Source organism: Dipodomys spectabilis, unplaced genomic scaffold, assembly GCF_019054845.1.
Source record: "Dipodomys spectabilis isolate Male_0828 unplaced genomic scaffold, ASM1905484v1 ptg000506l, whole genome shotgun sequence".
Lineage (NCBI taxonomy): Eukaryota > Metazoa > Chordata > Mammalia > Rodentia > Heteromyidae > Dipodomys > Dipodomys spectabilis.
The window spans coordinates 1,950,667-1,958,367 of record NW_024871183.1 but is presented as its reverse complement, the minus strand read 5'-3'; positions in this window follow the sequence as shown (position 1 = coordinate 1,958,367).

Here is a 7,701-nt window from a genome sequence, read left to right as displayed (position 1 = left end):
AGAAACTCTAGGGCTCCTTGGCACAGACTGAAATTTCCTTAATAGAGACCCAGAAACACAACAAATCAAAGAAAAGTTGGAAAAATGGGCTTCCATGAAGCTGCAGAGCTTCTGCATGGCAAAGGACATAGTTCGCAAGATCAATAGAAAGCCGATGGATTGGCAGAAGATCTTCACTAGCCATACAACGGATAAGGGTCTTGTAAAATATACTTGGAACACAAAAAGTAAATTCCCCAACAACAAATCCTCAAAGAAACAACTGCCCAATAAATAAGTGGGCTAAAGACTTAAAGAGAAACTATTCTGAAGAGGAAAGAAGGATGGCCAATAGTCACATGAAAAATGCTCAAACTCTCTAGCCATAAAAGAAATGCAAATCAAAACAACATTGAGATACCACCTCACCCCTGTTAGAATGGCTAAAATCAAGAACTCTAATAACAACAGATGCTGGAAGGGATATGGCCAGAAAGCAACCCTACTGCATTGTTGGTGTGAATATAAACTTGTTCAACCTCTTTGGAGAGCAGAACGGGTGTTCCTCAAAAGACTCCCCACAGAGCTCCCCTATGATCCAGCAATCCCACTTTTGGGCATTTACCCAAATGATCACAAACAAGACCATAATAAAGCTACCAGCATGACTATGTTTATTGCAGCATTATTTACCATAGCTAAGAAAGATATGGAACCAACCCAGATGCCCCTCAGTAGATGAATGGATTAAGAAAATGGTATATATACACAATGGAATTCTATGCCTCCATCAGAAAGAATGACATTGCCCCATTTGTTAGGAAATGGAAAGACTTGGAAAAAATTATACTAAGTGAAGTAAGCCAGATCCAAAGAAACATAAGGTCCCATGGTTTCTCTTATTTGCAATAACTAGTATATATCTGAGACAAGCAGAAAAAGTCAGATAAGATAATGTTAAGTGAAATGAACTCCAAGATAAGGACACAAGTGGTTTTTTCTTTCTTGCTATTGCTCCTAATGTATTTATAAGGTACCACATGTTTTCTTTGTTGCTTTGTATGTCCCTCCCTCATGGTATGACCACCTATTTTCACTGTATTTGACGTTGGCATAATTTGGGGAGCAGCAGGGAAAAAAAAACAATTTGTTTAAATAGGGAAACAATTGCAACAATGAAATGTACATGATGCTATGTTGAAAAATGAACTTTACAATTTAGGCAGGAGGGTGGAGGAGAGTGTAGGTTTGGAGATGGGAGGGAAGGAATGGTAGGGAACAAAACAAAGGAGGCGGCAACAATGCTTGATAAGAAATGTACTCATTACCTTGGTCAAGTAACTGTAACCCCTTTGTACATTATTTTCACAATAAAAAACTTAATTAAAAATATATCTGCCATGACATACAGTATTGTTATGTCCAATTTTCCTGAAGGCCTTTCTTTGCCAGTCATGTTGGTGACCTTCTTAAACTTGTCTACGTACAAAATTGTAGTATGATTATTACAAACCTACCATAATACATATTTAGTTGGATTGTATAACTAGGAAGGCTCAAAATTGGAGACTCTCAACTCCTCCCTCTTGTTCTCAGTCATCCAAGCATTGTCTCTACCTATTTCCCTACTTTTTCCTCTCTGTGTCCAAGACATTCTATATATCCTACATCCTCTTCTCTTGGTTCCCTGCTCCTCTCTTAGTCCCTTCCTTGACAATGTCCTCTTTCTCTACCTGCTTAGTCTGCTGCTCTGTTACCTAAGTGCTCTCTTGCTGTTTGCATTTTCTCTTCAATATTCTCTAGCTAGATGTTTCACCATCCCTATCCAGAGCCCTTCTATTTCAATAACAGCACCAGAGAAGACACAAATTAAGCTTTTAGTAAAACCATGTTACATAACAAAATAAAAACTGGTCAAGTAAAAACCACTGATTTTTCAAAATGCTGTTACCAATTTTCATTCAAAATCAATTACTATTACTGTGGATATACAAAACAAACAAGTCTTAGTTAATTAAAAAAATTGACAAATATGTCAAATTGGTTATAATGTGAAATTCAAAAATGAATTTCAATGATGTCAAAATATTAGCAAAACAGCAAATGACTCTAAAGATGATTTGAAAAAGTATACACTGAAAGACTCCTATAAGAAATGGTGCTAGTATATATTAGAAGAATGTATTTACATACAAACTCAAGAAAGATGTACCTATAAGCATATGACTGAGTCTCACTATGAAACTTAGCTTTAAAAAGAATTAAACCAAGGCTGTGGACATGACCTCAATGCTATGCATAAAGAAAAGGATATTCGCTCACTTAGCAAGACATCATGTTTGCTTGACTCTGTGTCAAGAACATTATGTTCTTATTAAGAAGACTAAATTATTACATCTAGTTGAGGTATATGCTTTTTATCCTAGGACTAAGAAGGCTGAGGTGTGAGTATTATGAGTTCAAGGCCAACCTAGGCTACATTCTAAGACCCTCTCAGAAAAAAGAAAAACCTTAAATATGTTGCCAAGTAAATTTACAAATGAACTCATAAGTGATAGTTAGTTACCTATCTTAACCTGAAGTATTTTCTCCCTGTTGGATATATACCAAGGGAATCTAAATTTAAGTCACTGAGGGCCAGAGAGAAAATCTTCCTTGCACTTGTACATTTTTACATACACATTCTCATAAATAATTTAGCTGAGTCCTAATATCAGATTTAAAGGAAATTTTCCAATGTTGGGCAAAATAAAATTGTACTCTGTTGACTTGCTTGGAGTAAAAATGAAACTTGGTTGAAAAATAAAAATATTTTTGTTTATAATTATTACAAAGACTTTAGTTATTCTTGACTTTATCTTGTAAACTTAGTATAACACCAAAAGGATTTTGAGGTTTCTACAAAAGGTTTTGAAGAAAATGTTCCCTGTGTCTGTAGCAAATATATATGTATATGTGTATGTATATATGTATGTATATATGTGTACATATGGATATATAATATATTCATATATACATATAGTCATAAATTTGTAAATATGCATTAATTGTATGTATGTATGTATGCATATATTATATATTCATATATATTTGTAAATAGGAATTATTTGTACTGACTTTTGTTCTCTTATTTCTCCCACCACATACCCTACCCCTCACCCTTTTCAGGTAGCTTTATTAAAATACATAAATGAGGAACCAACTAAAAACCGAAATACAAGCTAAGTAAACCCCAAGGTACAAATATTTCTATTACAAATGATTATACTTAAAACCGAGCACAAAATAATGGCATCTTGCTTTTTCCACCTACTATTGAAGGTAACTGAGGGTAGAAGGGAAGATACCACTTGATTAACCCATTTACAGATTGTAACTCATTCAGACTGTAAACACACTTTTCCACAGCTTTTTAGCAGGCCATAGGAAGTTCAAAGGCAATTATAAAAAATTATATAAAAATTAAAAAATTTTTAAGTGTGTCACATAAAGGCAGTAACTTAAAAATTCACCCAAAAGGTGTTCATCACCTACTGATTTCCTGGCTTTGTTTTATCTTATCATCAAATTAGCTGCTCTTCCACGTGAACTCAATATACTAAGTTTGTAGGAAGCAAGTCATGAATATATAACCAACTCTTCTCCTTACCTACAAAGCTCACCAAAAGTCCTATCTTTCAAACGTGAAAGTGAGAGAAAAAAGGGGACTTTTTCTTTCTCAAGCATTTCTTTAAACATCCAAGCTAAGCACCAAGACATAAATCTAAACTACAATCTAAAATTTATCTCCTAAGGTTTTCTCTCTATATATCCTTTTTTATATCTATTCTACCTTGAGCTCAGATCTAGCCAGTATTATCCTCTCCTAAATCAACATGTCTTCCTATTCCTCTCTCTGATGTAAGTTTTCTCCCATTTTTAATGTACTAGCCACACAGCAACTACATTTGTGATCCTGTCACTCCCTAGTTCTCATTAACTACAGAATAAAGGCCACATTATATAGAATGATTTATGAAATACTTCAAACTTTTCCAAACCTACCTCTTCCTCCACCACACACTCTACCCATTATCATTAACATATTTTTACTGTAAAAATACTGTACAAAAGAGTTACAGTTACATGAGTAAGGTCATGAGTACATTTCCTATTGAGCATTGTTACCTCCTCCTTTGTTTTTCCTCTACCATCCCTTTCCTCCCCACACCCAAAGTTGTAAAGTCTGTTTTCAACATAGTGTCTTGTACAACTCATTGTTACAATGAATCAACCTGTATTATTTAAGCATTTTTATAATGTCTGATACCATAAATTTTCAAATCTCCATTCATGTGACTCTTCCTATCAAACTATTTTCAATTCTTCATCTCATTTTGTTAACTCTGAATCAACCTTGAAGATTTCCATTTAAGACAATATTCATCAAGGAAGCTTTGTCTAACATCAATTCTTCCTCTCTGTCCAGTCAACTCAAGCTGGGGATGCTACTTGCCTCCTGTAATCTCAGGACTCTTTAATTTAATTTCCCACTTTTTGTGGATATTTTTTCTTCTATTGTTTTGGTGCAGGTACTGGAGCTTGAACTCTAGGCCTGGGTGCTGTCCCTGGGTTTCTTTGGTTTTCTTTTCACTTCTGGCTTTTTTTCTTGTTAACTGGAGATAGTTTCACAGATATTCCTACTTAGGATGACATCCTACTCAACATCCTGAGTAGCTAGGATTATAAATTTAAGCCACCAGCACACTGATATCTACTTTCTACCTTTTTTTAATTGGGCAGGGACCATAACCCCAACCATAAGAATTTATCAGAACTCTTCTTCTCCCAGATTATTAGTCCCTTTATTAACTCCATCAATTCAGTAATCACTAAGTGAACTCCATAGGTATAACTCACCTGCTCACCACTTACATTTTGCTAAGTAATACCTTGATTTACCAAAGGTCCATTGGCTATATAGAAATCAATCATTTTTTGCTCCTTTTTTTAGCATTGGAGAATATGAAGACTAGTTGTTAACTATTCTCAGTTGCAAGTGTGTGTGTGTGTGTGTGTGTGTGTGTGTGTGTGTGTGTGTGTGCGCGAGTGTGTGCATTTGTGCACACACACACGCTTGAACTGATGGCCATGGCCTGAGCACTGTCTTTGAGATTTTATGCTCAAGGCTAGAGCTCTACCACCTGAGCTACAATTCCACTTCTGGCTTTTTAAATGTTTACTTTATTAAATGTTTTAGTAAATGTCTACTCCTTTGTACAACTACCTAAATATATTTTTAATGTCCCACAGACTTTCCTGCCCAGACTGACTTCAAACCACCACCCTAAGATTTCAGCCTCTTGAGTAGGATTATAGGTGTGAGCCACCAGTGCCAGTTGTGATTTGTTTTTAAATCACCCATTTGAATCATTTTATATTTTTTATTCTTGTGATGTATCTGGCTGATTATGCTTCATCTCTTCTGTAGCTATGGAGTAATATAAATGACTTGTGGGACAGCCTAATACTCCAGAACTGTGAGGCTATTGCTCATTCTTTCCTGCTGTCCAACTGCAAGAAATGCAAATCTTAATGACAGTCATCATAACTAAATACATGTTGGTAGATAATATTAGCAAAACAATAACATGTAATTATTTCATTTCACAGCAGGTATTTGAAGCTACTTGGCCTCAGCCTTGTCTTCCTATTTCAGAAGATTTCCTGCCTACTGTTCTTATCTTCTAATGGCACCAATTTATTTTCAAGTTTTTAAAGGATCAAGTTTAAAGAGCTTTTATATAAATCCTATATCCAAATAAAATCTCAAAATGTATTGCAGAAACTTAGAGGGTGAGTGATTGTCAGTCTGTGGAAATTAAAAGCAAGAAAGGATAGGTAATCCAAGAACACTTTTCTTGGGAGCTGGAAAAAAATTTAAAATATGATTTTAGGCCTCTGATCATTGGCAATGAGTATCCAGTTGTGAATGAGGGGGGAAGGGAGAAAACCTGGCAGTTCTTGGGCCATAAAAATGTAACTAATTTAGATATGCACTGAGATTAACATCTGTAATGCTAGCCAGTCAGGAGACTATCTTGGGTAGAAAGGTCTGTGAGACCCTTACCTCCAATTAACCAATAAATAACAATAAATGAAGATGTGGCTCAAGTGCCAAATTTGAGTAAAACAACACAAGTGAAAGCTTACAACATTGAGTTCAACCTCATTATTGGCACCAAAAAATAAAATAGAAAAAAAAGATAATTTAGCTGTGATTCTCCACCTGCAATGGGGCTCTTACCACTCAGTGAAGAAAGAGTAAGATGTACATAAGCTACCTCACAAATAAACTCTAAACAGTAACAATAAGCTAATTACCTAAGTTTGTACACTGGTAACCAAATTAATCAACAGTTTTCCCCAGAAACTTCTGTAACTAAATATAGATCCAATCTCATATATTAATTTAACAATCATTCCATATTCTACCAGCCAATTAGAACAGAGTTTAAGGTGCCATAAGCACCAGAAAGTGCACTGGAGCACAAAGCTACTTATATACAGGTGTGCAAACAATGAACATCTTGTTCATCGCCTACAAAGTTGAATGCTAGATTCTACTCATTTCTTCCTCCAAAAAATATGAGCAATTAGGAATAAAAATCTCAAAGAAAACTGAAGTCATATTGCTTTTTGTTTAAAGCTGAAAAAAAATGACAAAGGGCTTTTTCTCTCCATTTTTGGGGCATTCTTTTTTTTCTCCTGTTTCCTACACACAAGGCCAGAAACATTTCCTCTACCAATGTCCTGATGTCCAAAAACATCCTTATCTAAGTAGAAATCAAGAGAGTGGACTTACCAGGCACTGGTGGTTCCTCTACTCAGGAGATTGAGATATGCGGATCAAGGTTAGAAGTCAGCCTTGGAAGAGTTCATGAGACTCTTATCTCCAATTAACCACCAAAAAGCTGGAAGCTTTTGGCTCAAGGGTCGAATGTCACCTTTGAGCAATAAAGCTAAGGGGACAGCACAGGCCCTGAGTTGACGCACACAAAAAAGAGAGATTAGACTTTTAACTTGATGACGAGTCTTTCTGGAATTCTTGAGCATTGGCTTCCAAATCCACACTTGTATACAACACTCTGAACAACCAACACAATACCCCAGAATTTCTCATGTTTTTATACTATCTTTTCCAATCCAATCCCTCATTACTAAGAATTAAGTGATATTCATTTTCTTGCCATTTTGTCTTTTAGAAATCCTTTGGAAAATGATAGTAGTTTTAAGATGTTATAACATGCATGACTATCCATTGCTCTCCATTCCATTTTCTAATGAAAAGACTTATTAAGTACTTACATGTCAGTTATTCTTGGATAATTGACCTCTTGTCTTATGCAGCAATAGCTCATTGAAACATTAATTCAACTATGTAGAAAACTGGGGATCAGAAATATTAAGGAACTTGTTACTGATACACAGGCAGTAGATGGTAAAATTAGGACTCCAACCTCATTTATTCATCTTATACTGCTGCTCCAAAACAAACAAACAAAAACAAAAGTATGGTTATAAATCTCAAGTCAATAGAGCCCAAAGCTATCATAAGCTTGAGACAAGTATTAACCATAATAACTTCTATCTCTACTGAGGAAACATAGAGATTAAGTTAATAGATTCATAATATATGTTGCCATTTATTTGAATTCATGCTTAAGTAGATAAAATTCTAAA